The sequence below is a fragment of the Cetorhinus maximus genome, chromosome 16 (genome assembly GCF_964194155.1).
Source record: "Cetorhinus maximus chromosome 16, sCetMax3.hap1.1, whole genome shotgun sequence".
NCBI lineage: Eukaryota > Metazoa > Chordata > Chondrichthyes > Lamniformes > Cetorhinidae > Cetorhinus > Cetorhinus maximus.
In genome coordinates, this window is record NC_135894.1 from 6803335 (window position 1) to 6815286 (window position 11952).

The 11952-nt window shown below is 43.9% G+C and overlaps 1 non-coding gene across 1 annotated transcript; it reads left to right on the top strand.

Annotated features, from left to right (window-relative positions):
• The first annotated feature begins 10829 nt into the window (after window positions 1–10829).
• Window positions 10830–10903, top strand: trnai-aau (transfer RNA isoleucine (anticodon AAU)). Its single transcript has one exon. It is a non-coding gene; the product is annotated as a tRNA-Ile (tRNA).
• The last annotated feature ends 1049 nt before the right edge of the window (window positions 10904–11952 follow it).

Here is an 11952-nt window from a genome sequence, read left to right on the forward strand (position 1 = left end):
CAACAACCTGGAGAGCCCATTGGCATCCTGGACCTGGTGGTGTCCGATAACGGCCCGCAATTCACTAGCGAAGGCTTCACTCAATTCTCCATCCATTACGGATTTCAGCAACTTAACTGCTCCCCAAATTTTCCACAATCAAATGGTGAGGCGGAAAGAGGCGGCCCACCATTAAACCCTCTTCTGAGATATAGGAAATACGTCCCATAGACGCTTTGAACATTGAGATCCAACTTGCCTCAGTGCAACAGGCAGGAGCTGTGCAATGTCCCGCATTATCTTAGTATAACTTATTTCTCCTAGTTTCTGTTACCAAGCTGAAACTGTTTACATTTCGGCATATTGTATTCCACCTGCCCTGTTCTTTCCCACACACTCAGCCCATCCATCTCCCTCTGCAAATTTTCTGCGTTATCTCCAACACACACTTTCCCGTTACTTTTCATCCTCAGTAAACTTGGATACTTTGTGTTGTAAGAGTTCTTTTCAGTAGGTGTTCAGAGGCTTGTAATGTTGAACAATAACCGTTTGTTGGCAACACATAACAGTATGTGTATGGGTGTGTGTGTGTATGTGTGTGTGCGCGCGCGTATGTGTGCTTACGTGTGTGTGTGTGTTTTTGTGTGGTTGTGTACAAACTATAGGCCAGACTAAGAGCTATCTCCATGCTGACATCTACTCAAGTCTCCTGATCATGCCTGTCCCATGCGCTAACCTGTCTAACTTAGGTATACTGTCATGTCACTCTTTCTATCACGCTGTGGGCAGTGCTGTTCTCCAGTCTCACATTAACTCTTGCTATGCCGAACGTACTCGCAGTACCGTTCCCTCCACTCTTAATCCAACATAATTGCATTACAATATTTTTTACAGCTACCCTTTCTCCTTCTTCAAGCCTATGACTTTATAAATTCAGACAGTCTGGAGGCCTGACAATTCTACCAGATCTCGTTCTGGTCACATCTGGAGGGTTGTAGGCCTAGTTGTTTTGGGCCATCTTTATTGGTTTGGAGTTGAAAAATCAGAGTATCCTTTCTTTCTGGCACATTTTTTTAATCATTCATGGGATTTGGCAGGCGGCTGGCTAGGCCGGTGTTTATTACCCATCACCAATTGCCCTTGATAAGGTGGTGCTGAGCTGCTTTACTGAACCGCTGCAATGGATGTGATGTAGGTACACCCACTTGACTGTGTCTACCTGATTAACTTAAAAGTATGATAGGAGGTTCTTCTCAACAGATGAGGAGGAGAATCATGTTCCGGCGGATTGTACCTTCTGGAGTATATAACAGGTATGATCTTGCTTGATCATCACCTTCCCAGTCTATGATGCCCGCTCTTTCAAGGTGCCTGGTCCAAACCTTGTCACTTCTGTTTAACTGGAGCAGGTTCTTGGTGCAGTATCTCCTACTGTAAGCAGAACAGTGCATTCTCGGTCCTGAACTTCCTTCTGATCCCTGACTGGCAGAATAACATAGAGATCCAACCTGCCAGGGTTTCGGTCTAGTTACCAAAGGAAGGGCAGCTTTCCCTCCCAGAAAGGACAATGTATCTTCATTGGACTGGTTCATGGGAGGAGATGATTGTGTGTGAGGAGGGACTGCTTAAGCTAGGCCTGTACTCAGGTGACCGGCCTGCTTTGAAAACTTTATTTTCAGTAAGATTTGAATCTCATAACACTCCAGCTTAGAGAATCACGGGAAACACCAGAGTCAGGAGCTGCGACAAGAACTCCATCATCTCAGTGCTGACCAGTAGCTCCATCCAAGATCCATCTGCCAACTATATAACTGCAGCAGCTTTAACAAAGACTATTCCAGCTTCCACTTCCTCAACTGCTGGTAACATACTTAGCATCAGATCGCTCCTGATTAAGAATTTACTGGCAGATCACAGAGTCACAGTAGCATAAGGTGTCGACAGGGGTGCTTCAGAGTCGCCTGAGTTCTGGATCGATGTGATATCGTCCTGTGATAACGCTGTAAATGTAAATTATTCAGCACCGGGCAGAGATGACAATAACCTCACACACTATCCTTATTACAGCTCTGGTGTGGAAGGTGGGGGCACGATTTAAGTTTCTAACTTTTCACAAAGATACGGCGACACTTCATCTCCGGCCGCCATCTTATTCTTGCTCCACCAGCTCTATGTTTATTCATCTGCCAAAGTGATTTTTACTGACGTGACCCCAGAATTTTATCTGCTTTCATTTTATGAAGGAGCACAGTTTGATGTTGAACTGAATGAGTCACAGGCATCAACCAATATTCTCTGGGTTATCCGCTTCCCACTCCACAGGGCGCAGCCACTTCCAGTGTCACGGGGCGAATGGATAAAATGAAAAGCAAACATCTCTGCATCAACCCCTCTGTCTCTTCTCCAGCTCTCTCTCCCTCGATATCCCTCTATCTCTCTCTTTCCATTTTTCTCCCTCTGGCTCTCTATATATCTCTCCCTCTCAACCCCCAACATCCCCGCCCCCCTTCAACCCGTCTCCCTCTCTCTCTCTTACACATGCACACGCACAGACACGTACACGCGCACACACGTACACACACGCAAACACAAACGCACACTGATGCTAACACACTTTCTTCCTATTCTGGCCCAAACGAATTGAAACCAAATATTTTCAGGAAAGCCACAGGGACAGCCTTTAAAGAGATTGTTTGGGTGAAGTCGTGGTTCCTTGCCACGATTAGGAAACGATGGCCAGACAAAACCAAAGGTTTTCGATGAGGAAATATGTATCGAGCAAAAGGAAAGAAGTAAAGGCTGTCAGATTGTTTTCTTTTATTCCTTCACCTGATGAGGGCTTGCTGGCTGGGCCAGCCTATATTGCCCATCCTAATTGTCCTTGCGAAGTTGATGGTGAGCTGCCTTCTTGAACCGCCGCACTTCCTGTGGTGTAGGTACACCCACAGTTCTGTTAGGGAGGGGGTTCCAGGGTTTTGACCATGTGACAGTCAAGGAACGGCGATATATTTCCAAGTCAGGATGGTGAGTGACTTGGACGGGAACGTCCAAGTGGTGGTGTTCCCATTTATCTGCTGCCCTTGTCCTTCTAGATGGTAGTGGTCGTGGGTTTGGAAGGTGCTGCCTAAGGAGCCTTGGTGAATCCCCACAGTGCATCCTGTAGATGGTAGACATTTCTTCTACCGTCCGTCAGTGGTGGAGGGAGTGAATGATTGTGCGTGGGGTGCCACTCAAGCGGGCTGCGTGGAACTGGACCGTATCAATTTACTTGAGTGTTTTGGGAGATGCACTCATCCAGGCAAGTGGGGAGTATCCCATCAAACTCCTGACTTGTGCTTTGTAGATTACAGACAGGCTCTCAGGAGTCAGGGAGTGAGTTACTCGTCGCGGGATCCACAGCCTCTGACCTGCTCTTGTAGCCACAGCATTTATATAGCTAGTCCAGTTCAGTTTCTGGTCAATATTAACCCCCAGAATGTTGATTGTGGGGATTCAGTGAAGTGCAGTCGGACGTCAAGGGGCGATGGTTAGATTATCTCTTGATGGAGATTATTATTGCCTGTCACTTGTGTGCTGTAAATGTTACTTGCCACTTGTCAGCCCAGGCCTGGATATTGTCCAGGTCTTGTTGGATTTGGCCATGGACTGCTTCAGTATCCGAGGAGTTGTGAATGGTGCTGAACATTTTGCAATCATCAGCGAACATCCCCACTTCTGACCATATCTTGGACGGAAGATCAATGTTGAAGCATTTGATGATGGTTCGGCCGAGGACACTACACTGGGGACACTACACCGCAAGTGAGAACCATGGAAAATAATAGAAAATTCATTGGCGAAGTGAAGAATAAATACAGGTAGAAAAGGGAGACTGGGAGAATAGACTAGCAGATTTTTTTTTTGCTTTATGGATATAAATATAAAGGGTTGCGAAAACAGGAACGGGCCGAATAGGGGACTAAAACGGAATTTCGCGCCTGGAGCCAGAGGACTTATATTGTGTTTGCCAAGAAAGAAAAACACTGCCAAAGACAGAGTGAAACACGAGGTAGTTGTGAAATTGGGTGGGCGACAATTGTAGATAGAGGAGGCATTATAAACCTGGTTTTAATTAAATGTTGATAATTCACCAGGATTGGTTCAGGGGCAGGGTGTTGAGGAAAGTAAGTTTGGAAATTGCGGAGGGCAGTGGGCCGCAAATTTCCAATCCTGCTTAGTTATAACGGACGATGCCAGAGGATTGTAGAATTGCAAATGGTATACCATTGTTCACAAAATGTAGCTAATTATCATTTTGTAAACCACACACGCACCAGTTTAACCTCAAGTGGTGGAAGAGCTTTTGGAAACGATATCCAGAGACAAAATGTATTACCACATGGATAAGTGCGGATTCATTCAGGAAAACATGTCTGGATGTGTTAAAAGCAGTTAGCGTTCAGTTAACTTGATTGTTTTGGGATGAAGACTGTCAGTGGAGCATGGGCACCAAGTCAGCTGAATGATAGGAAACAAAGAGCCGTGGTGAATTGCTATATAATGGGATTCTCCAGCCATCAGCAGAGTCATCAATGCTGTTTTTCTTCAACATAGGACCGAGGCGTCGACGTGGAGGGCACCATTTCAAAACTTGTGGATGACACTAAACTCAGAAATGTTGTAAAATTCAGAGGAGGATAATGATAACCTTCCAGAGGACAGAGGCAGGCTGATGGAACAGATGGCATGAAGTGAAATTTAACGCGGAGAAGAGTGAAGTTATACATTTTTTCAGGTAGGGCGAGGAATGGCGATATAAGGTACACTAGTCAATGCTAAATGAGATGCAGGAGCCGAGGGGGCTGGAGAAATGTCTTGAAGTTGGCAGCGCAGGTTGGGAAATTAGTTAAATTACTGACCGGCGATTCAGAGCAAAATCAAGTGGGTCACCGACTGTGCGGTGGATGTTCAATTCACTCCCAGCATTCGGCGGAGTTGCAAGGAGAGGGAACTGGAAGATCTTTCTACCTGGCTTTCATTCAGAGATTTGTTGTGTTTATTGCAAATATGGTAACAACTAACCAGAAAGAAAAATAATCCAACTGCAGTTGTCATTTATGCGTTGATCTCAGTGCCAGCTTGTGGCAGCACCGCTTGACAGAAGAGAAGACAACACTGTGGAGAGTTCTCACTGCTTTCCGCTAGTATTTGCGCTGTGCTGTGTGTTCTTTATAAGAAGTGAAACCGAGTTAAATTTAATTCAAAAACGTTATACGGCGAAAGCGTTGGTTTCTCAGTTAGCGAATTATGTGTCGCCGACAAATATCTGAGCTATGACGCACATTTTGCAATATCGGTGTTTTGTTACATTCGGACGTGTTTTAAAGTAATTCGCAATAAATTATTACCCTGTTGTACGACGCTTGTAAAGCACATAGAAGCAAATGATTTTAGTGTCTCCAGCTGAACAGTCGATGTAGAGACAGACATTAAGCATGTGGAGAGTACACAAAGAGCTTATCCAGTGAGCAATGGGCGTATTTTCTAGGTGGTGAGAAACAGGGGACCGTAGAGAAGCAAAAGGGTTTCGTTCTACAGGTACAGGGCTCACTAATCGCCAATGCACATGCACAAACAATCATTTTAAGATCTGGACTTTCAGGCTGTCATATCCGAGGTGCCACTCATTCCAATAGATAGTTGGACAACTGTCTTAAATCTGCAGCTACGCAAATCCATGTAACAGACGGAGTGGCATAAAAGCTACAAGCGAGTTTTGTAATGCAATATTGTGAATTGCATCATAACTATTTTGCTGTGAACATGATTCTGGGGCCGCAAACGCATTAGGAATTCTTTATCTGTGATGGTGCTGCATGACGGTGCGAATTGAGGATTCTCAGGATGGTGCAATTGAAGCAGGAGATCAGGCAAAAAGTTCGTGAATTATTGAGAAGTTGTGAAATACATAATACACCTGTCCCTATTTCTCATGTTCCTCCAGACGCTACTCAGAGGAAGCAGGAGGAATACATTGACCCTGGAGCGGAAGCAGTGCTGATTCCGGAGTTTAGTAGGTCACTTTATAAGTTCAGTTTTGATAATTCTAGATTTGTATAATTATAGGATGGGTAAAGCACAGAAGGTGCCTGTCCGTTCTGTGCTGCTTCTCTGAAGGATACGATCACCTAGTGTCAATCCCTCGACGTTTCCTGCAACTTTCTTTCGTTTGCAGGGCTTCTACCTGTTTCTAATCTCTTGAGAAAAGAAGAATGAAGGGTGGTTTGATCGAGGTTTCTATCTTGTTAGAATCTAGTGTGAGAGTAAATAGGGAGAAGCTGCTTCCACCGGCGTTAAGAATGGGGTTGAATCAGAACATATTGTGGGCACTGATTCACAGGGATAGTGTCTCGGCAAACCAAGGGAAAAGCCTGGAAGAACCTTTCACACTTAGAGTAGCTGGAAATTTGCAAATAATTCCTAAAAATCATCGAGAACGCCACAATTTCGAGAAGAAAGTTTTTTTGTTGCAAATCGAAGAAACTTATACGTCTCTTCTGCTCTCTTGAATAATTCAGCATACTTTGCTCTTTTTTCCCGACATTTCAATGGGACTGTACCCTTTGTTCCAAAAAGTTGCAATTGGATAAGGACTGGAGCCATGGACCTTCAGATTAAATGTCTGATGCTGTACCGACTCGGCTATCCGGGCTCCATTGAGCATGTTTCCCATAGCAGCCTTCACTGTCTAACTAGAGTTATTACAGCGTCTATTTTTTCCATTCCCTTCTTTGTATTTCACCCCCTACAACGCGTTTCCTCTCACAGACAGACCGGCAGCGGCACTTTGGCTTCATTTCACAAACCTTCCAACTTGCATCAACTATTCGCTCCTAACCAGTGGCGTGTGATGTGATGAGTGTTGTTATCCTGGTCTGTGCATTAGACCTTCAAAGGTTTGAAGAGTGTATTCATTTCAGGGAGCTATTAAGTTGCAGAAATTGAAGGGGGAAGCTCTAAAGTCACAGGGATGGATTTCACGAGTGGGTAAATGATTTGTAATGGTGTTTGATGTGGGAAAGTGTAATACCATCCCCTTGAAATCAAGACAGCTCATTCGGAGTAACGTTTAAATAGTGTGAAGCACTAAGTGTAGGTGTCTAAATCGTTCTGCAAGCCCGAGAGCATTGATTAAAAAGATTCACCATGCACCCCTCCCCACTCTTTCCTGCATAACGTGCGGTAACATAGATCAGTCAGCATCTTCCCTTGCTCTGCTAAACCCGGAATAAATCAAAGTGCTTCCTTAAGTAAACACCTCCAAAGGTAATATTGGTCCATTCGGGCTTCTTAATATAGGCACGTAAATCCAAATGCTTTTTTCGGGCTTTGTTACGTTGATGTAAACTTCATAACATCTGCCTCCAGTTGATGTCTTGCTGGGTTTTACTGATTTAGTTTTGTCACGTTTCTATCTTTATTCCTTCATGTTACTTTCGGACGGTTGCAATGCAGCCATTCACAGCCCCATCTGGACATATCCTTTGTTTCTTTTCCATGCCCATTACAACTCTCTATGGATTTTACATCAAGAAACCTTTTCCCTCCTTCCCTCCACCCTCACAGACATTCGCTTTGTACATCCCGCCCCTTCTTCCTCTCCACAGGATTCACATTTAATATATTTATATCTTTCTTCACTTCTGATGAAAAGTCATCGACCTGCACAGTTCACTCTGTTGCCTCCACAGGTGCTCCCTGACCGGTTGAGTATTCACAGGATTATTTTTTAATATTCCCAGCAATTACGCTGCATTGCTTTACTGTCTGAAAGGTTGGTGGAATCAGATTCAACCTGAATTTAAAGGGAACTAATTTACAGGGTGACGTGGGAAGCTTGATTGTGGAACAAAATTGACAGTTCTTTCCAAGAACGGGCACAGAGTAGATGGGCCGGCAGGCCTCCTTCTGAGCTGCAGGATTTGATGAATCACGTCTTTAATTTCTGCGTTGACCGGGAGATTAGAAAATGGCTGAAGACGTGAAGGTGAATACCGAATGGTTACAGGTAATTGTCTGATGTTGTGTGCCGAACATGTAATACGTGTAAGAGGATTTCAAGCACAGCACAAGTCTATAAATTAATACTATATTAACTCCTAAAACCCCTAATTAACATCGCTTCCACTTACACTCCCGTTAAGGAAACAGTAAAAACAAATATATTTAAACAGACCCCAGCAAGTCGACACAATACCCTGGGCAGAAGTATTCAAAGTGGCTATTCCAAGCTTCGGTCTGTGTAGACAGCAGGCTTAATGCACAAATACTGAAGGCTGTTTGCACTTCCCTTCGACCTTACAATGCCTTCCCTGCCATCGTTCTCCTTTATAAATGTTTGTCTTTTTTAATGTAAACCTCATTGTTCCCATATGTCTTTGAAACTTACCTTTCTCATAATATGAATCATATTGCTAATCATAGTGCTAATATTATCAGGAACATTTGGAAAAATAAACATGGTGATTCCTTGCCTTCTCCGGCTAGGTGTATCATCCAACCATCTCTTTGAAATTAAAACTACTGTGATATACCTAAAACTGCAAATTCTGCTCACCTCACATTCTAAGACTTCAGCCATGTTTTCCCATATAGCATTTCAAACCTAGATTCAGTTGATGAGTCAAAGACTCCAGACCAGCTGTTTCCAATTCAATTACATCCCACACACACTCAGAGAAACTAATCAAATCCCACTATGTCCTACCTTTACAATAAATCACAATAATGTTACGAGAATTATTGTACGTTCGCGACATCTGGAATTCCCTCCCTTAAGCTCTGTCCCACTTTACCTCTCTCTTCTTCTTTCAAACACTCGTTCAAAGTTACCCATTTGGTCAGACAGTTCGTCATTTTCCTAAATACCTCCTTGTGAAACTTCGTTTTAAATATTGATATATAAGGCTCCTTTCAAGCACATTGGCAAGGGGAGGGGTGGGGAGTTTGTGAAATGTAATAGATACATAGAAGATTCTGCTGTGTTGGTCAGTTGAGCGGGCTTCAAAATTAAATTGTGTGATTCCGTTCAAAGTTAATATATCCCTCCGGTCAGAGCTCGGGTTATGGAATATTGATGAGGGTCACTGCTGAATCTGGGATGACGAGTTTTATCTAACGTTGGCTCCCATTTTTAGCAGCAGATACCACCGGCTATCCACGTTCATCATGCCGGAACTCCACCATCGATTTGTAATTTGGTAATTTCCATGAGGTGACCAGGACTGCACACAGTACTCAAATTGTGGCCTAACTAATGATTCATACAGCTCCACCATAACCTCCCTGCAAGTATATTTAAGCCTCGTCTAATAAACGAAATGATTCTACTTGACTTCTTAAACACCTCATTGGCCTTTCATGTAACATTCGGGAATCTGTGGAGATTCGCTCCAATGTCCATCACTTCCTCTAAACCTCCCAATACTCTCTTCATTAATTGTGTATTCCCTGCGACCTGTTTGAGTTCCCCAGCTGCATTACATCGCTCTCCCCCGGGTTGAATTCCATTTGGCATTTTTCTGACCATCTAACCAGTCAATTGATATCTTCCTGCTATCAAACCTCCTCACTATAAAACACAACCACTTTTCTCGTTGCCTAAAAACTTCATGAAGATTCTCTCTATATATTTCCAAATAGTTAATATGTGCCATGAAAAGCGCGGCTAAATATACATGTGGCTTTTTTTTTTCAGGAGAGAAATCTGGCTGGTACAAATCCATCTCCCAAATACCCTTAACGCTGATGTTTTCAGGATTCACATCGGTGCTCGGGCGCTGTTTTAAATGTAAATTCTCCATTGGATCTGCCATGCAGCCCGATAAACAAATACCAATGATCTTTGCAGCAAAACAGTGCAACGGATTTGAAACCTTTGCATTATAACTACACGCCGTTGATTGGTGACACATAACCTCCTGGGCTCAGAAATCAATGCCGCCCCCGGCTAATTCCAACCAATCCCGAACGCTTCGTTATGAATACAGCCAGAAGAGTGTAAACCCGAGGCAAAACAAGATTGAACTCCCCCCACACTGTTATTCTGCGGCTTGTGAAGCGGCGCTGCTGTATGACTGTTAATCAGATAAATACATCAATCACAGCGGCAGTTGGCCTGTTACTTACCGCTTTCCCAACTTGCTCTGATCGCCTCAAGTCATCGATTGAGAGCCAGGCGGAAATATATTTCTGTTCCCTGACATTGCAACTCCCGCGAATGATAGCATCAAATGTAAATTTCAACAGGCACTCGGTAATTTCTCGTTGAAGCCCCCGCCTTGAGTTTGCCCGATTGTGAGCAACTTCCTTCCAATTCGCCATGAAATCCATACGCTTCAATTCCTACATCCTAGAGATGCTGCAACATTTCCACACTATTTTTACTTCAGTGTTTGAAGTGCTTATATATTTTATATAATTTAGCATCGTTCCGTAGGCAATTGTGAATGAGCAACTTGCACTGGTCATGCGCGACATGCCCACACCCCATGAAATAAATAGAAAAGAGATTGCATAGTTACCAGCCTATTGACGGGAGATTTTGCAGTTTAAGGTTTGCTTTGAGCTGATTATTTTCATCATTGACAAGAAGGAGAAGGTATCTGTTGCTGAACAGCTTTGTGAAGATCGGATCATTCAGCAGCTCTGGGAGAAACATACACTCACAGCTCGCTGGTAACCTGAACTTTCAACTGGGCAAATCCGGGAGTTCCAGACTGTGCGCGATCAATCAGCGAGGAAGATTGCGGAATCCTCCACTCACTGCCCGTTGAGTTTGAAAACCAGATACTAGGGGAACTTTACTAGCTGGTCGGTTAGCTCAGATGGTTAGAGCATGGTGCTAATAACGCCAAGGTCGCGGGATCGATCCCCGTACGGGCCAACGTATTTTATTCGAGTTAGAAGTAATTAAAGCCCGGACCCGGTTCAGTTGTTATTCCTCCGCTGTCACATGGAAAGAGAGTTTCGAAAAGTTCTTCTGCAGCGTTGCAGGCTGTGTTTTTTTTCCATCCATGCTTCTTCCTTCTGGAACATTTCTGCCTCTAGTTCTGACAAATCCGTCCTTCTTTTAACAATTCTGTGCTACAAATTTGTTGGCGACAAGACAACAAAGCTTTGCTACTGCACAACGGAACACTTGCAAACGACGCTCTGCTCAGCATCTCTGGGGCAAATATATTCTTACAGCTCCCTGGTAACCTGAAGCTTTGACTGGGCAAATACGAGAGTTCCAGCCTGTGCGGGATCAGTCAGGTAAGGAAGAATGCTGAATTCTCCACTCACTGCTAGACTGAATTTGAAAAACAATTGATCAAACTAGGAACGTGCAGCTTGGCGACCAGTTAGCTCCAAGATAAAGGCAAAATGCTGCGGATGCTGGAAATTTGAAACAGAAACAAAAAATGCTGGAAAAACCTCTTCAGAGTCATACGGACTCGAAATGTTAACTCTGTCTTTCCCTCCACAGATGTTGTCAGACCTGCTGAGTTTTTCCAGCACTTTCTGTTTTTGATCAGTCAGCTCCAATGGTTAGAGGATGATGCTAATAGCGTTAAAGCTCACGGGTTCGATCCCCATTGAACAATGGGACATGGGAGATGTGTGGTAATTCTGTCCCTATTCCAATTCAGTTGCAGTCCTTCCACTGTTCCATTGTTCGAGGTTCAGTTGTAATTCCTATACTGTCACATCCGAATGGGATTTCGAATTGGACCGTGTTTTCCTGCCGCATCGCAAGTTGAGCCTTTTTCTCTTCCACATTTCTTGCCTTTGGAAAATTTCTGCCTCTTGTCCTGACAAATCTGTCCTTTTTCACACTTCTGTGCAATAAACCGGTCAGCATCATGGCAACAAATATTTTCTCCTGTACAGAGAAACACTTGCAGACGAGCAGTGACATCGCTGTTAACTGTGCCCATGCCTGCCGTTCAC